The sequence below is a fragment of the Nyctereutes procyonoides genome, unplaced genomic scaffold (assembly GCF_905146905.1).
Source record: "Nyctereutes procyonoides isolate TBG_1078 unplaced genomic scaffold, NYPRO_anot_genome, whole genome shotgun sequence".
Lineage (NCBI taxonomy): Eukaryota > Metazoa > Chordata > Mammalia > Carnivora > Canidae > Nyctereutes > Nyctereutes procyonoides.
Window position 1 is genome coordinate 1,270,131 of NW_026575119.1, and position 19,261 is coordinate 1,289,391.

Here is a 19,261-nt window from a genome sequence, read left to right on the forward strand (position 1 = left end):
AGACCCAGGATCGAATCCCACATCGGGCTCCCGGTGCATGGAGTCTGCTTCTCCCTCTGCCTATGTCTCTGCGCCTCTCTCTCTCTCTCTCTCTGTGACTATCATAAATAAATAAAAAAAAATTAAAAAAATTAAAAAAAAACTATTGGGACTACATCAAAATAAAAAGTTTAAAAAAAAATTGTGTGAACCCAACATAAAGAGTAAATGATAAATGACATTTTGTCAAGTGGAGAAGAGGCATGCTGAATTAATTGCCCAGGAGGACTGTCGCATACCTTTAGAGCCAGAGAGAACTCAACTAGGACAAAACTCAGAGGAAGTTGTGACTTTGTTGTCTCAGGTCAATGAGGTCTTGGGGATAACCACAATTTTTGGTGACAACAGTCTCTGACTTTTGTCTCCTGGATTGCACCTACCTGTCCCTCTGTCAGGTAGATGACATTCCTTCTTCAACTGATTTCAAGAAGTCTGTCAAATGTTGTTTATGTGCTAGAAACTACATTAGGGGCTAAGGACACAAAGTTGAGTAAATCCCTCTCTATCTTCAAGGAATTCACAGCTTAGTGGGGGAGAGAAAGAAGCACCAGCAAACGTAACACAACACAGTATTTGTTATTAAATTGAAGATGCCATCAACTGTAAGATTCACCATTAGTTTCTGTATGTCTAAGAAGAAATTAATAGTTGTCAAGATTAAATGTTTCACAGAGAAGGCTCAGCTTTAGATTTAAACAGGTGCTCAGTAAAGGTTGGCAATTATTAGCAGAGGTGATTAATGATAGAACCTGAATTTGAAGAAAGAGTAGGCCTTTTCCAAGAGATAAGGGAAAAAATAGATTCCAGGGAGGAAGAACAGAATACACAAAGACCTGGAGGCCTGTTTCTGGAACATTCTGCCGGCCAGTTGTGCTATAGTAAGTGAGGTTTCTTCCCTGGAGGAATTGTAAATCTTTTCGACACACTCTTTTCTCTCCTGCATCTTCCTCCCCTGCCCTCTAATCCTAACACACACACACACACACACACACACATGCACGCACACACGCACAAAGGCAGCTTGGTTCTTTCAACTTCATACTCAAAAGCATGCACCTGGCCTTGTACTTAATCATGAACTTGGCTCCTGAGAGCAATGACACTAGTTACTTGTCTTCCATTTCCCTCCTCACTCCCCCATCCCACCCTCTTGTTGTTGGGGGAAGCCTTTGTCCAACATCTTTTGTTTAAGAGGATTAATTGCCAGCTCCCAGTCCTGTCAGTTTCTTTCAGGGAACTTCATGCAAATAAGGCTCCAGGTGGCCTGCCCTGATTTCCCAGAGTTCCCCCAGAGTAACACTCTATTAGGACATTCACCACAAATAACATTGAGCCTTCTAAAGGCTCAGAGAAGTTACTGGACTTGCACAAAAGTACTCACTTAATAACAGAGCTGACCCTGTTCACTGTTTTGCTATGATTCACTGCATCACCATACAAAATGGTTTTTTCTCCTTAAGGATTTTTCTTCTCAGTATTATTTCTATTAACACAGTGCCCCCTTTTTAGGAAACAACTAGCATCCTGAGTAAGAGGCCTAGCCAGTCTTTAAATTTGAGTTCATCTATCCATTCATTCCTCCCTCCACACATAGTTCCTGAGTACCTACTTAGGGTATTCGGCTACCAGTAGAGGATTTGAGGTTGAACAAGACCAACATTGTCCTTACTCTCACAGAGCTTACAGTCTAGCAGAGAAGGAAATCAAAATAATTTTCAAGGCCAAGAGCTAAGGCAGGGTAGGAAAAGGTTCTCAGAGGGAGTTCCTGCTAAGAAGAGACGAAAAGGATGGGAAGAATTAGCTAAATAAAGGGGGGGAGGGGCACCTGGGTAGCTCAGTGGTTAAGTGTCTGCCTTTGGCTCAGGTCCTGACTCGGAGGTCCTGGGATTGAGTCCCGCATCACGCTCCCTGAGGAGAACCTACTTCTCCCTCTGCCTATGTCTCTGCCTCCGTGTCTGTGTCTATCATGAATAAATAAAATCTTTAAAAAATAATAAAATAAAGGGTTGGGGCGAGAGAGCTGATAAAATGACATATGAAATACTTTGCAAACTCTGTGCCAGGAAATCCGTGAAAGATTGTGTGGTTATTAATCACATATCCCTCCATAGCTCTTCAATCTTTGTCTCAAGTCTTCCTTCCACCAAGCTCCTTATCTCTGCTCCCTTCTCAGAATGACCTATGCTTTATTCTGTGTAACTCTCAGCTTATGGATGCTTATTATATTGTTAAGTTATGAGTACACTTTTGGGCTTGTGCTGGAGACAAGAGCCTTTCTGGATGCAAGAATGACCTGATTATTGTCTTTATTGCCTGGAAAGAGACCTCTCAGACCAGATCCTGGAGCTGAGACAAATGCAAGGGGTGGGAGGGAAATGCAAGGGGGTTTACAGAGTAGGATTTGGTTTTTCTTGGTCTTGATTCTGAAAGAAGAAATATGCTAAGAAGTCAAGCAAGGGGTTGTAATAGTGTTTTTCACATTTTTTTAAATTGAGACTCATAGTAAGAAATACATTAGCATAGCAACTCAGAAAGCACACACATCATTACTAAAACAAGTTTCCCCAAATTTATGCTTTGGGAAAAATCATCCTTATCACATGTTATACAATCTGATCTTTCATATTTTGGATTTTGATTAGTGTTTCTCAGGGTGGCCATCTATTAATAGTTACAAAATCAACTCAGTGGGTTATGATGAGCACCTTAAACAATTAAATAGAAGCATCCATGCAAAGACAGGGTGGGGAATAGTGAAAAAGATACCCATGGAATCAGTCTTTTGGAGCTAGAATTTAGGTATCTTGGACTTCCTGAGTCTGTCTTTCTTACATTGTCATATGAAACTTCATACAGATCGGTGATTATGGCTGTGGAATCTGGAGCATGGATTCGAACCTTAACTTTGCTTCTTAGACACTGTGTGACATGAGATACTTGACTTAGCACCAGGTACCCTGCTTGCCTTGTGTGTCTGATAGAGATAATGGCAGTGTTTATCTCATCCAGCTGCAAGGATTAAATGAGATAATGCAGGGATGAGTACATATAAACACTCAATAGACAGTAACCATTGTATTTCCACCATTTATTTGTCCCTAGTAGTAGAGTTCAGTTTTTTTCTCAGTTTGCAGTGTAGGACCAAAGGAAGGAAGAGTTAGGGCGCAGAGTGCTCAGGGGGCTAGCTTGCTAGTGGCAGCAGATAACAAAGTGAAAGGATCACCGGTGGAAACCAAAACCCCAATGGCCAGAGTGGAGGCCCTTGGTCCTTCTGTGCTAACCATGGAATGTCTGGGGTTTTATTTTCTTAAAGCAAGAAGTTCTTAGAGTTCCTCTCTCTAATGTCAACACATGTTTGACCCTAGCTCCTGGTTACTTATTTAGATTCCAGTTTGGCATAGGAACTTGACTGAATCTGAACGCGTAAATGTGTATATCCCCACAAATTTTTCCTTGACATTCCCTGTGGTTCCTCTTTGTTTGGGTACCCTTTCCACTTGTCAATCTTTTCCTGGCCACATTACTTCTTTCCTACATCTATACTAAGTTTTTGTTCTTGTTTTAAATCTTGGGGGTACCAAGAAAAGAAAACTGAATAATGAGATGGGAAAAAAAGAATGCACCCTGTCAAACCGTCTTGTAGAAGCATAACTATTCAATGTTACAAACATTTAATAATTTGATGTATACTTCTTAATGATTTCCACTCCAAAAAATGAGAGACGACACTTGCTTGTAAAAACAGTCCCATAGATATATCTAGAATCTCAAAGAGAATTCCCGTGTTTGGCATGATACACATAAAACATTTTATACATATGTCAACAACGAAATGTAAAATTCAAACTTTTCTAAAAGTCGTTTCACAAAGAAAAATATCAGTATCATTTTATTTTTTTCAGTGTCATTTTAAAGATAAGTAGCCCTTTTAAAAAGCGCTAATTTTTCTAGAACTCTGCTCCACAGAAAAAATACTTTACTGTTAAAACGATCATTTTCAGACCTTACATTTACATTCCTTACATCATTGGACGATTAAGATCTTGTATAAAATCCTATTAACATAAATGTGCGGATAGCATCCAAACCGGAAACTTTTCAGAACTTTAGATTTTTCCCGAGTAACATATTTATTTGTAACCAGATTAGATGTCAGGAGTTCAAGACTAATGTTCTCCTGTAATCATTTTTTCCTATGAAAACACTACAGTATTTTCTTTTCTTTTAAATATATTATTTTAATTTTGTTTTTTTTTTTTAATTTATTTATGATAGTCACAGAGAGAGAGAGAGAGAGAGAGAGGCAGAGACACAGGCAGAGGGAGAAGCAGGCTCCATGCGCCGGGAGCCCGACGTGGGATTCGATCCCGGGTCTCCAGGATCGCGCCCTGGGCCAAAGGCAGGCGCCGAACCGCTGCGCCACCCGGGGATCCCAATACTACAGTATTTTCGACGAGGGTGTAAGTCCATTGTCTCAGGTTCTATATACGCTGGAGCCGCTGGGCAAAATCCCAAGGCCGATCTAGCCATTGGTCGGGATTCCAGCCGCATCTTCAGGGTTTCCTCCTGAGGGCCTATTTCCAAGGTCTGCTTTTCCTATTATTCTTCCCCCAAGACTGCTCTGCGTGAGCCACTCTTTACCATAACGTCTATTTCTTCCCCTGCTTCCAAGAGCGACGTAGGCATCCTAGAAGCCAGAGACGGCCTGCTAATGCAGTTAGTTCTCCGAGCCTTCGCTCCCCTTCCGCTGAGCCATCTCTTAACCAGAACTCCCGGTTTTGTCGGGCTCAAGGAAGGGCGGACGCCCGGGCGCAGGGAGGCGGCACCACGCGAGGGGAGGCGCCGGCCAGGTCCCCCCGCTCACAGGCGTGCGCACGGTCTACACGGACCACCCCTGCGGAGACTCTCGTAGAGGTGCGCGGGGCCCGGCTTCACGCGGCCCCAACGCGAAACCCGGCAGGAAGGAGACACTGGAGCCCCCCCGGGCGGCGGCGGGACGGGGCGGGGCGGGGCGGGGCGGGGCCGGCGGGGCGGGGCGGGGCGGGGCCGGCGGGGGCCGCGAGCGGGAGCCGGAAGGGCGGGCTCCAGCGGCCGCGTCGAGCGCCGGGGGCGGGGCCGAGCCGAGCCGAGCCGAGGCGGGGCTGGCAGGGGCGGGGCCGACCGAGGCGGGGCCGACCGAGGCGGGGCCGGGGGCGGGGCCGGGGGCGGGGCCGGGGCGGGCCGCGGAGCGCCGGCTCCACCCGCCCGAGGGCTCGCAGGCACCTGGCGGGGCGCGGATGGCTGCTTCCCCACACGTGGAAAACTCTTAATGAACACGTGAGGGAAGGGAGGCAATGTCTGCGGAAAATCTACCTCACAGCCCTGGCGTCCGACTCCAGCCCTGGGCGGCAGCTTGTTTGCTGCGTTCCCGCTGGGGGAGTGGAAGGGTGTGTGCGTCCACGTCCCCTCCCATTGGTGCCCCCCGCCCCAGCCGCACGCTCCCGGCCAAGCTCTCAGGCAGTCCCGGCCTCGGGAGGCGGCCAGGCAGGCCGTGTGCGCCTGCGCCCTGCGCCCTGCGCCTCGCGGCGGGGTGGGGGTGGGGCGGGGTCGCCGAGGAAAGGGGCGTGTCTCCCGCCGCCGCGCACGGGGCGGAGCCGCGGGGGCGGGGCGGGGCGGTCCGGTCCGGCGCCCAGCGGCCTGACCTCCCTGAACGCCGGGTCCCGTGACGTCACCTCGCCGTGACGCGCACGCTGTAGGAAAACTGTAAGTTTCTGAGGATTCCTGCAGCTCCCGGGGCCTGCGGGCTCGCCCTGCTGCCCGCCTTCGCCGCGTCGGTGGTGGCTGCGGGCGTGTGATCCTGGGCGATCGGGGCGCCGCCGAACGCGGTGAAGGGACCGGTGCCCGCCCCGGCGGGAGCGCGCCCTCTGCGGCGGGCGGGCCCGGGGGTGCGAGGAGGCGAGGCCGCGCTGCGCGGACTGGTCGCCAGGGCCCGGCGAGCCGACCGGGAGGAACGGGGAAGGTCCACGTGGGAGCGGCCCCCCGCTTTCCCTTCCTTGGTGAAGGGGCTTGGATTGACATGTGAAGTCTGGCCTAGGGGGTTGCACCAGGGACTCCGCATCTAGGCTTCCTTTGGGATCCTGCAAGTTGTAAAGATAACCACCTGCTGCCTCAGTTTCCTCTTTGTGTCAAACGGAGGTGAAGCAGCCTCTGGCCTCATTATCACTTGCAAAGGACGGGGACATTGTGGGAGCACGCGAGGTAGCACAAACATGTAAACGTGCCAGGTGAAAGCAAGCCCAGAAAGACCTCCGTTCTTCTGGGATGTGGTGGCCAGTGGCCAACGGCCATTTAACCAAGGTCTGCGGGTAGGGATCTTTTTCACAGTTTTGCCTCCTCAACCCTCACGCACCCACCCACGCGTCTGGCCAGGGGCAACACTGGAGTCTGATGGGCCATCTTAGTGGCCTAGGGAGCGACCACTATGTTCTTGGCGATTATCAGGTTCCCTTGGCGGAGTTGGTCAGAGGAAGGGCTCAGCATGCCGGAACTCGTACGTTGCACTCAACACGATACACCGAGTTTTAGAGGTCGTTGCTGCGTGGACTTGGGACGTGTGACTGTTATCTGTGACTTTGAATGTTTTGGCTTGCCCAGGGTTAGTATGTTATTGACGAGTTAGTACTATACTACTCAAATGTAGAGGTAAGTGTTTGTTAGGAACTTTGAAGGGAAGACCATTATACACATCTCAGGGAGTCCTTATTCTAGAGGTCGAGAGATCACATTTCTGTAAATTCAGTTTATCTTTCTTTGAGAAGCCTTAGCATTAGAAAGCAGGGGTGCTGATTTTGGTTCTACCACTTAATAGCTTTGTGTCCAGAGACAAGTCACCCAAATTTGGGATTTTCTTTTTCTATCTAAAATGGGAGATGATAGTGTACATGCTGTTGCTTTTTCAAGGATCAGATGAGATCACAATGTAAGAATGAAAGGCCGAGTATGGTATTGTTATTAAGAAATTCCCATAGGTCTCCTAGCCTGGATAAGAGGTGTGTTTATTCAGAAGTCAGGTTCTAAGTCAGAACTGGGAATGGAGCAGCAAACAAGGTTGTCCCTAACCTGGTGGAGCTTATTTTCTAGTGGGGAAATAGGCTACAAAGAATAAGTACATAATATTATTCAGGATAGTGATTTAAGTACAGGGAGGCAAAGCAAGATAAAAGAATGACAACAGGGGAATGGGGCAGGTTGTTTTAGATAGTAGGATCAGTCATGGAAGGCCTTCCAAAAGAGGGGACAGTTGAATGAATTCAAGTTGAGAGGAAGAGCCTGAGCTAAGAACATTTCAGGCAAGGTTCCTAAGAGCAATCAGCACTTAGATGGACCTTACTATATGCGAGGCAGTCTTCTAAACACTAAATTTTTACACCAGCTTTATGAGGTAAGTAGTAATATCTCCATTTTTGTAGAAGAAGAAACTGACACAGATAGCTTTGCTCAAGGTTGTACAGCTGAAATGTGACAGAGACACTATTCGAATTAGGGCAATCTGACTGCAGAGTCCTGCTCCAGATGACAATCCTATACAGCAAGGAGCAGCCCAGGAGCAATGGTCTGATGGAGGAAGCTAGCCTGAGGTGGCCAAGGCCTAGCAGGGTGAGTGTTTAGATCATAGCAAGGGAAAGTGGGGGCAGATGATGTTGGAGGACCAGGCTGGACTTTGGGGGCCCTTGTAGGCTAGTAGTAAAGATGTTATTCTAGGTGTGATAGAAAACCATTGGAAGGTTTGTATCAAGGAAATAGCACCTGATTTTGGTTTTGTTGGTTGAAGAATTAACTGTAAGGTCATGGAGTAGGGGGTTCTCAGAAATGGGAAGCTAGGAGCCTGGAAGACAGATGCTGTTGTCTTGGCTTAGGAGAAATAGTTGTAGAGATGATACCAAGAGGTCAAATTCCTGATACACTTTTTGAGGGCAGAGTTGTTGGGGTGGATTTACTAATCTGGAATGTGAGGAAAAGGAAAAGTCATGACTTCTTAGGTTTTAGCCTAGAACAACTGGGAGAACAATATTGCTATTGACTGAGCAAGGAGAAAGGGGTTTGGTGAGAAAATCATGAATTCTGTTTCAGGCCAGTTTTAGACACCTTGTAGACGTAGGAACCATAATACTAGAGCTAGTAATAATAGTAAGTGCCTTGTAGGCATAAACTGTACTAGGAAGGGTTTTAAGCACTTTTATGTGTATTAATTAATTTAATCCTTATAGTAGTTGTATGTGCTAGGGGCCATTATAGTTCTAATTTTGCAGATGAGAACACAGAGGCATGGAGAAGTTAAAATTGTGACTTGTCTAAAATCACCTAGCTTGCGAGTGACCGAGCCAGGATTCAAAACCCAGCAGTCTGAAGTCTACACAGTCAATGTCTGTAACTACCTGTAAGTCAGTTTGTTGAGCAAGGCAGTTGAATATATGAATTTGGAACTCAGGGAAATGGTCAGAAATGGAAACTCAACATTTATATTTCTGAAGAGAAAGCCTGTTTTGTTCCTCATCTAAGCCTTGGTTGGCGATGGAGGAGAAGAACATAGGCAGTTGGGCTGTGCGGACTGGACTTTCATTACTTTGATTCAGTTCACAGAGCCAATATCCGGCATCCCCCTTCCAGGAAGTTCTGTGAGGGTGAGGTCTGTATCTTTTTTATTCACTGTCTCTACTTCCTGACCCAGTGCCTGCCATGTGGTAGCTGTTAGTCTGGCTTTATATGCAAGGCATTTGATTAAGTTTTGGGAGTTCAGAGATGAATAAAACATAGCACTCTCCTTGGAGGAGCAGAGTTTGAGGAAAACCCTGTGGAAATAAAACCAGAGCAGACCAAATGCATAAGTGCATCCTGATCCTTTCATTTGGGTCTTCTGCAAGCCCCCTCCACTCCATATACTTGAGGGATGGGGCATGAAGGGGTCAAAGAAACAAAAAAATTGCCTAAGGAATTGTGCAGTGAATTTGAGGCTCCCCAAGAGTCCTCTTCAACAAAAGAATTACTCCTAATCTTGCATATTTTACTATATTTGCATTATCTTTGTTTGGCAATGGTATAATTTTTACCAAATGAAATAAATTCTGACATTTTAGTATTGTTGTGGAGTGATGAGTTTTTCCAGTTGTATTACGTCAGTGTTGACAGGGTTTACTAGTGAAATAAGAGAGTTGGCTTGAAATGTTGCAGCTTGCATAATAGAGGGTGATGGAAGGGCTGTGTGAGGTATTTAGGCAGGTTTCCACTGACTTAAGTATATCACGCCAAAGTTCCACACATCAGAGTAAGTTTCAGTTTCTCTGCTGATCATCTCCTTAACTTTGATTGATATATGTATGTGTGTGTATATATATATATATATATATATATATATATATATTTTGGTCATAGAAAGGTGATCTGGTGGTATATGTTATAGATGGAATTATAGATTACATCTCATATTTGGAGCACTGTAGAACATAGAAACCAGAGCAATATGCACAAAAGCGTGTGTCTTATTTCTGTAGGTCTTTTGAAGGATATACCCTAACATCAATACATTTGTCACAATTTTATTGCTTCCTAACATGAGTATTTCAAGTTTGAACCATTAAAAGATTATGTAAAATTACACCATTTTAGATTTTGTGATTAATTTCAGCGTTTTTTTCTTGCAATATATAAATTAAATATATTTTATAAATTATATTTTGTTTAGCATTTTTAGCTTTGGGAGAGTTGATATGAATAACCAACTCCATCATCACTCTAAATGGGAACCCTCCACAAATATAAATGTAGAAATGTGCCATCTCATTTTGCAGTTCAACAAAACTTTAAATCTACTACTGTGGCTAACTCTAAATTTAATGGGGTTGAAATGATTAGTATTTCTTTATACCACAATTGCAGCTAGCTTTCCCAGGAATATCAGATATGCATATGTGGTATAAAGTATCTGGAAGGAGCTGCTGATTGCTCAGGCTTTGTCATTTTTTAAGTTTAGGCTTAGTGAGGGCATGTTGATCATGATTTAATTGTGCTAGATAGCCCCCAGCAGGGCAGGCATAATAATAAGTCTTCCTATTTGAAGACAGGATCCCCACTGACCATCCTAGAGAATGTATCCAAATTCTTTTAAGAATCTCTATTTACACGAGTGAATTTAGAAACTATTAGTTAAGAGTACAAAAACGTAAGTATATGGAAATTGTTTCTTGTAGAAAATTATTGTGTCTAGCCCAGTGATGACATGTAGTGGGCACTAAATATTTTTTAATATTTAAATTTCGTGTATTTTTTAAAAAAAATTTTGCATATTACCTTCAACTCATATATGTGTCTGTATGTGTATACATATATGTATATATATTTTGTGTGTATGTGTGTATATATATGTATATACATTAGGTGTATATATTTATGTAACATACACATATAGACACTGTGTATTTGCAGTAATAGCTGAATATTTGTATACCTCTGCTTAGCATTGTAACTGAATATATTTAAATAATGTAAACAGTTAAGTGTCACTTAAATTTGATTCATTTGATACATAGCTACTTAGAAATTAAGATCTTGAGGTTTGATTTTTTTCCCCACAAAAACAGTAATGACTACTAATTAGTAAGCATGAGTGGAGACTAAGCTTTAGTGACAGATTAACCAAGTTGTCAACCCAAAAGAACATGCAAGAAGAAAATTCTTAGAGAGGATTAAGCAAAAATGGCATGTTGATAGAAGGAATAATTTAACCATAATTCCCTACCACAGCTATAATTCTTAAGGTATTACTGTCCTAGAGATAGCATTCTTTTCTTTGGTTCTTACACTGCAAAAGTGCTAGTTTGAAGCTGCATTCTGGATAAATGAGATAAATACTGGAATATATGGAATATATGGAACTATGGATTTAGCTCAGTGGATTTCCACTGGGGATGATTCTGTTCCTCCCTACCTCATTCTGAGGACATTTGGCAAATGTCTAGAGACATTTTTCATTGTCACAACTATGTGTGAGGGCATTGCACCTGTCATGCAGTTGGTGGAGGCCAGGACTGCTCTTAAATATCCTGCAAGGCACAGGACAACCCAAACAATAAAAAATTATCCAATTCAAAAAGGAAATTATCCAGTTCAAAATGCCAGTACTGCTGATGTTGAGAAACCCTGTAATATGTAACTATTTTCCTTTCTTCCTTAATTTTTTTTGTTTGCTTTTATTTGATGCTTTAGAGATTGAGGTGGTAGTTGTAAGTAGCAAACACCCGACTTAAACAAAAGATTGCATTGAACTTTTAGTTTGTTGGAGAGCTGAGGTAATGTGGTCCATTTATTGTAAGGAAAATAATTTTTGTAGCTATTAGCTACAATGTTGAATTTTTTTGCCTGCCAATATGTGTAGTGTTTCTGGTTTGTATTTAGCTATGAATTTCTTTTCTTAGTAAAACTAATTTAGTTTGGGCATTATACAGTCCTGGGTTGTAATAGGTTTGCTGGTATGAATCACCTTCATGTATTGAATTAACTATCTCACAGTTATGTGGTTGCTTATATATTTCAGAAATCCTGTCATGTGAATTTTTATATGTGATTTTCATGAACACCTCATGAAATGTGTAGGGCCTGCATTACCCTCACTATTTGCCAGATGAGGAAACAGACTTAGATCAAATAGTTTGCCATATATATTATAGCAAGAGACAAAAGCAAATCTAGGACTCAGAAGTTTTGATGCTTAAGATATTTTTAAAGTTACTAGTTACCATAGTTACCATATTTGATCTTCCTGACTGTCCTGTGAAAACTGGGAACTTACTTAAGGTCACCCAATTCATAATGTAGTTTTGACTATTTCCACTGACCTATGCTGCCTCCCCAGATATTCTCTAATAAATAAATTTGACAGTTTCTGGATAAATTTACCAAATCCATGCTTAACCTAAATAAGCAGGTCTCTTGACACCGTAAGGGAAGAAAAATTCTCCTTTGTCTTTGGGTCTTAGTCTGGGCCTAAGTATTAAGCCGATACCCGACAGATCAGCAGTAGAAAAACAGACAAACTTTATTAAAATTTTACTTGTACATGGGAGCCTTCAGTAAAGACCCAAAGAAGTAATCAAAATAGGTAGCTTTTATACATTTTAGACAAAGAAATAATAAATTTGTGAAGAATTGACAAGACCCAGAGGAGTTTGGGCCAGGGGTCGTAAATGGTGAAGATGTAACTAGGAAGATAAGGATTAATTTAGTGAGATTTCTTTGTACAGGTTTCTCAGCTCCCAGTTCCCCATCTCTGGTGATAAGAATGTCTTCCTTGCTCCTGGTACAAGGGAGGATACCTTTCATGTGGGGGTTTTATCTTTTATTTTCAGGATGAAAAAAAGGAGAGTCAGAGTGTCCTTGCACCTGCTGTTTCTTAAGTCTCTTTGATTCAAAATAATCAAAATGTCAAAATGGCATATTTGGGGGTGACATTCTGGTTTGTACAATATGAGTACTACAACATGTAGTCAGATGTTCATGTTATCCCTTGAATTGATCGGTAATTCAGTATTTGTAATCCTTCTGTGATTGGACTTGAGTGGAAACTTCATTGAGTTTTGATAAAGCATAAGGTAGTGCTACTTGCTATGCAAAATTAATTTTTGAGCACACGAAGTCCAAAAGCAGTGTGAAGAGATGGCTTTCAGCTGTATTTGAGTATATTTGGGCGCAGCAACCCCTTGGCATGATTTACTTTGGCATTCTGTTAGAGGGATTTATATTTGGGATAGGACTTCTATTCATTCTAATTTTTAAATGAGAAACCATCTTATTCTCTTTAGCCATTGCCATCTTTCATGTTACATTTGAGGCTGTTTCTCTTTCAAAAAGAATACCTACTCAAATATTTGATGAGTTATCATTTTGCTTGAAGATTATTTGATGATATTCAATTCTTGATGTGAGTTTCAGTAATTGGAAGAAAAATTTTAATACCCAGAAGTGGGATTGCTGGGCCATATGGTCATTTTATTTTTATTTTTTGAGGGATCTCCATACTATTTTCTATAGTGACTGCATCAGTTTACATGGGTAGCAATAGTGCACCAGGATTCCCTTTTCTCCATAGCCTTTCCAACATTTGTTACCTCTTGTTTTTTTGACGATGGCCATTCTGACAAGGTGTGAGGTGCTTTCTCATTGTGGTTTTGGTTTGCATTTCTCTAATGATTAATGATACCAGGCACTTTTTCATGTTCCTGTTGGCCATCTGTATGTCTTCTTTGGAAAAATGTTTATTGAGTTCCTCTGCCCATTTTTAAAATCAGATTGTTTTAATGAAGTGTAGGTGACACAGAATGTTAAAATTAGTTTCAGATATACAAACATAGTGATTCCTTAACTCTATACCTTGTGCTGTGCTCACAGCAAGTGTAACCATACAAGCTATTACAATATCTTGACTATATTCCTCATGCTGTACCTTTCATCCTGGGGTCTTACTCATTCCACACCCAGAAGCCTGTACCTTCCATTCCCCTTCACGCATTTTTACCTATCCCCCACCTCCCACCTTCTGGCAAACACCAGGTCTCTACTTACGGGTCTGTAATTGGAAATTTTAATGTTTCATATAATAACCTCCGCTGTGGGCAATTGATAAAATTATATTGTGGGATTGAGAAGGGGAGGGAAAAGACCATTGTTAGTGCATTTGTGTATTGGGCATTGAGGATTATATTTAAAAGGTGAAGATTTTCAACTTTCCATACAACTGAATTGGCATAACAAAGTATTTTTCTTACCTCCATGAGGGAAAATGCTATATCCAAGAAACCATAATATTTATAGTATTATTGAGGGGAGAGACCACTGTTATGTTATTAAAACAGAGCTGGATTTCATACTTGCTGAGCAAGGGAGAGTGATGCTTGTAGAATATAATCCTCCAAACAGGCAGAGATGTACTTGGATAGGGTTTTGAAGAAGCATGGAGTTTTAGGATTGGCTTATTTTCAGTGAGACAATTTAGGGATTGGTCAACTTTAAGCTTGGAGTTTAGGGACTGGCTGGCATTGAGGAGCAAGGGTATGGAAGCAAGGCAGTTGCTGATCCGCTGACTTCCTCAGCTGAGTACTGAACTGGAAATGTTGGCTAGAGTTTAAGGATTGATAGATTGGGGCATATTTAAAACCCGTTCCGTGGTTACTTGTTCCCAGCTTGGAATAGAGCCAAAGAATAATCTTTTCCTTTCTTGAAGTTGGAGAATAGGTACTTTTATTTTCCATTGACATTTATGTCAAACATTTATGTTAGCATTGTGCTGATACACACTTCTGGTTTTGCTTTTCTTCTGAAACTTTTAAAAAAAGAAATGAATGCAGTGAATATCCTTTGTTTTCTATCCACCAGTCACAGGATTGTATGTTATTTGGGACCCAGCCTGCTTCAAGGATTATTTTTATATATAGTTAAGAAGGTAATACGTTATTTATGGAAATACTTTAATGTTTTAAACACTATGGTGAAAGCTGTTACTTTTATGTCTATTTTTCTCTCTTGTGGGAGTGTGTCGTATCATATGCCTGCCAAAAGTCGTCTTGATGGATGCTGAATTATAGATCTAAAACTTTGTTGTTTTTGCTGTTGTTAGAGATACATCTAGAAGCGATGACTTTTTGAAAGTTAACTAACAATTATTCTTATCGACATTTTAGAAGGTTAATGATTATATGTCTTTTACATAAGGTAGGCTGAATTATTTTACCTGTGAATCATTTTACCACAATTATATCATAGTACCATTTTTATAAAGTACTTTGGTTTAATTTTTATTTTATAATATTTTTATTCAGAATGAAATAAAGGCTATTTATGACTGTTTACTGGAACTCTGACAAAAAGATATTTTTCTAAATTGATCTCTCACAGTAGTATTTTAGTTTTAAAAATATTTTTCTTTGAGATGCTAAAATAAACTCAAGGCATTTTTTATATTAGAATTTAGAGAAGGCAAATGAGTTTTTGGTAGACTTTCTTTGTTGTATTGAAGTTGTATTTAAAATAACCTGTGTACTGTATTTACATATGAAATGAGGTGATAATACTTAAAAAAAGAATAGGTAATGAGTATTGTCATGTTTATATGCAGCCCTTGTTTCCTTCTTTAACCTACAGCTTGTGCCAGACCTCTCTGCCTTCCAGACCAGTATTATCTAGTAATAAAACTACATTTATGATTTGGATTAAAGCATTTTTTGCATGAAAGCTCTTTGAAAATGTAAAGCCTGATTCTTGTATTTATTTACAGTCCAAATTTCTGACCTGCTATGATAGTTAATCTTAAGAGCTAATCTCAACCCAGTACTAAAATTAATATATTGCTTATGAAGAGCTATTGTTTAATTACTAAATGATACTCAAACATTTTTATCCTGAACATTTAAATTTTATAGATTAATGCTAAATAAGTACTTAAAATTTCTAGGAAAAAAGATGTCTTCAATGCCTGAATATTGTTATTGGGATTATATATATGCTATTACTTATGTGTATGAAATAATGGATTTGAAATGTGGTTTTTCTCTGTGCATATTCAGCGAATAGTTGAGTTGTTATTACCTAGTGATATGATCAAAAAAGGAATCCTAAGTTAAATCATCTGTAGTAAGATGGAAAAAACAAGAGTTATCTACTAATATAATGGGTGTAAAATGGTATCTCATAGTTTTATTTTACACTTTAATTACCAGTGGAGCTGAATTTCTCTTCCTTCACTTGTTAACCATGTAGATTTCACCTTTGGTTGTCAGATTTAGCAAATAAAAATACAGGACAATTTGTTAAATTTGAATATTAGATAAACAACAAATACATTTTTAGTATAAGTATATACCCTCACATTAGTTGGAATATACTTAATACTAAATTTTTTTATTGCTTATCTTTAATTCAAACTTAATGGGGCATTCTGTATTTAATCTGACAACTTTACCCTCTGTAAATTGTCTGCTTCTGTCTCTTACCAAATTTTTAATTGCATTTCCTGTCTTCTTGTTATCTTCAAGAATTCTTAGCATTAAAAAAAAAGAATTATTGGCATACACTGGATATTAGCTGCTTTTTTTTTTTTAGAAGTTGCAAACATTTTTCCAATCTTCTGCCTGCTTGTTAACTTTATAATGCTTTTTGTTGAATAACAAGTCCTTAATTTTGATGGAGTCAATTCTTTCAGTTCCACCAGGATGTTCCCATATTTTTTCTACTTTTGAGATCTTAAATATTTTATTTAAAATATTCCAAGGTCACAAATAGGTCATCCTACTTTTTATTTCATTAGCTTCATAGTTTTACATTTCATGTTTAGATCTTTAATATATTTAGTGTTTATTTTAAGGGAAGAGTATTAGGAAATGAAGAGAGAGAGGTAATGGAGGGAGCAGATTGCATGGGGATTGTAGGCCCTGTGAGGCCTTTGGTTTTTTTTGCTTTAGTGAAAGAGGAAGCCAGTGGAGGTTGTGAGCTGAAATCTGAAATATACTTCTAAAAAAATTCTCTGATGACTCTGGTGAATATGTTGTGTGAGATATGGCAGACACTATTCATTTTCCCCCCGTATTTAGGATATCCTTTTCTCTGTTAGTATCTGAACCTCTCTTAGAGACTGTAGCTTTCAACTTCCCCTGACTATAGGAAATGTCTACATTAGATTAGGTTTGGACTAATTAAATGTGAGCAAAAGTGGTATGTGCAACTTCTGGGTTATCTTCTTAAAGATGAGGTGCTTGTCCTGTTCCTCTCCCTATGCCACCCTCGCCTTCCTACTGACTAGAAGACAGCAACAACTGCCTTGAACCCAGAGGTACACATCCTGTGATGAGGATGGCAGAGCCATCCCTTGTCAGCTTAGGTCCTGGATGACCTTGTGGAACAGAACCAACTACTACTCACCCTCCCCTAAGCACTGGCCTGTCTCTGGACTATTTCCAGGAAGAGAATAAACTTTCTTGTTTGAGACACCGTATTTGTCATCATTTAATCACAGCTTCTGTACCCATACTCAATTTAATGCCAAAATTGGTACCTGAAGTGTGGTGTGCACTAATAAATAGATTAAATACATGACACTGGCTGAGTAGGTGGTCAGCAGACAGTAGACACCATGTTGTAAGCTGGAAAAGTGGTGACCCCTGTTATGCTAATGGTACAACACTTAATGGAACTGTCATTTCTGATAATTTGGAAAGGCATCCATGTGTGTGTCCAGTTTGTACCTCCAGGTGGTTAGAAAGACTGCTAACGTGAGCCTGCTCACACGAGTTGGCTAGCTGCTTTAGCAAGGAGCTGAAAGAGGGTGTCAAGTAAGAGAACAGTTGGCTAGTTTGCAATTAGAGTTGCCCATGGCCTATGCTCTTACTGCATTGACTGAAAGGACAGTAGTATGGGGGTATTGCGGGCTTGGAAAAGTTATTTTCTTTTTCCCAAACAGCAAGAGGTTATGTTCATTTTCAGGAACCTTTGTCAGATTTTCTTGGCCAGAGAAAAGTGGAAGCCAGGTGAGGCAAGGATCATGTTAAGATTTATCTTCCCATTTGAACCAGTCAGTTAGCTAGGTAAACCTCCAGTTACAAATAGAAGGTCTTAGTTTCCTACAACAACAACAACAAAAGTTTATTTCTTACTCATGACATGTCTATGGCTCTGTTCCACCATCCTCTGTCACTCTGAGCCAAAGGAAGAGGCTTTTTGGGGCCATCACTGTTCTGTTTCAGAGGGAAAGGAGACATAGCAGAACCAGCTGCTTGGAAGTAGCATATGTTAGTTTTGTTCACATTTTATTGGCTGAAGCTAATCAAGTGGCTGAGCCTGAAGTCATTCAGGCAGGAAGAACATTTTAAGTCACATAGCTTGACCGGACGTGAAGGGGTGTGGTGGTGGTATTATCATCCTGCCGTGTGAACGAGATGCTCTCAATTTAGCTAACCTTAATTCAAGGGAGAGAGGAATGAATCTGCCTCAGAGGTCAAGTCATAATAACAGGACAGAATTGACAAGCTTAGTATCTACCACCAGACTAAACCTTTAGTTGTGGTTACTTTCTGGGGGCACTGACTGAAGACAAAGAGATCTGTGGAGATTTTTGAGAGAATTGTGTTGATAAAGATGCCACAAGTTTAGCTTACCAAAACCTTTGATGGTTTGATGTTGTTTGACAACCAACCAAAGCAACCTTTGACCCCCCAAACATGTACCCCCCAGGAAATAAGCTGTTAGCTCGTTCCTGCCTCTTTGGAGCATGTACTGTCCCATGTTCACTTCATAGTTTTGCCAGAAAGGATAATGGAAGAAAGTATCTTCCAGACTCCAATACACAAATGGACATGAGAGTCTGTCCCTTGTACTTTTTTTTCTTTGCTTTTCTTTCTTCCTTCCTTCCTTCCTTCCTTCCTTCCTTCCTTCCTTCCTTCCTTCCTTCCTTTCTTTCTTTCTTTCTTTCTTTCTTTCTTTCTTTCTTTCTTTCTTTCTTTCTTTCTTTCTTTCTTTCTTTCTTTCTTTCTTTCTTTCTTTCTTTTTTTTTCCTGAGGAGTGGAGGACTAGATAGAACCAGTAAAGCTGAGACGCCCCAGAGACCCTGGAATGAGAACCCCAGGTCCAGGCAAGGCTCTCAGGGAGATTATGAGAGAGCACGACAGGGTGGAGGAGGGTGCCAAAGAAGACTCCAAATTCCCATAGAGTCCCGCAAAGGTGAGTGTTGCTCCCTCCCCAGAACTAAATTTTAACCAAGGAATTTTCTTTCCTGGTAGAGTGGAGGATTCTTTGCCATTCCTATGTAGCAGTACTCCATCATTGGTAAGAATAGTATTTGCCATTCTTTTCAAAATGGAAGACTTAATTACATTAATCTTATTTGTATTCCATTGTGTATTGGCTGTAATGCTGGGGATAGAGAGCAGCATTACTTGTCTAGTAGTTTGTAGGTCACCTGACTGGGACAGAGACACATTGGTATCTTTTGGAGAGGTGATGTATCACCCAGAGATCTTAGACTTTGAGCTGAATCCAGTAACTGGATGGGACTTCAGGTTATCCCTTTAGAAAAGGAGAGGAATGTTGGAGTGGGAAGGAGGCACTCCCACCTCTGATGTTTTACTGGCATCTAGCTCTTATTTCTTAGGCTCCTTGTAGCCAGATGAGACCACATATCTAAGTTTTGGCCAGTGGATGGAAGTGAGGA

At 41.1% G+C, this 19,261-nt stretch overlaps 1 protein-coding gene across 8 annotated transcripts in view; it reads left to right on the forward strand.

The window, feature by feature from the left end:
* The window catches only part of ZNF438 (zinc finger protein 438), a 410,158-nt gene that overhangs the window by 232,952 nt on the left and 157,945 nt on the right, over positions 1 to 19,261 (forward strand). For 2 of the 8 annotated variants that reach the window (XM_055334537.1, XM_055334531.1), the window contains exon 1: positions 6,084 to 6,720. The exons of 1 other annotated variant lie outside the window; for it this stretch is intronic. The gene's annotated coding sequence lies outside the window, so the exon portion shown is untranslated. Of the gene's footprint in view, positions 1 to 5,698; positions 5,782 to 6,083; positions 6,721 to 19,261 lie in introns of those variants that run through there. 5 more of the 8 variants (XM_055334533.1, XM_055334538.1, XM_055334534.1 and 2 more) reach the window with 5 other exon arrangements.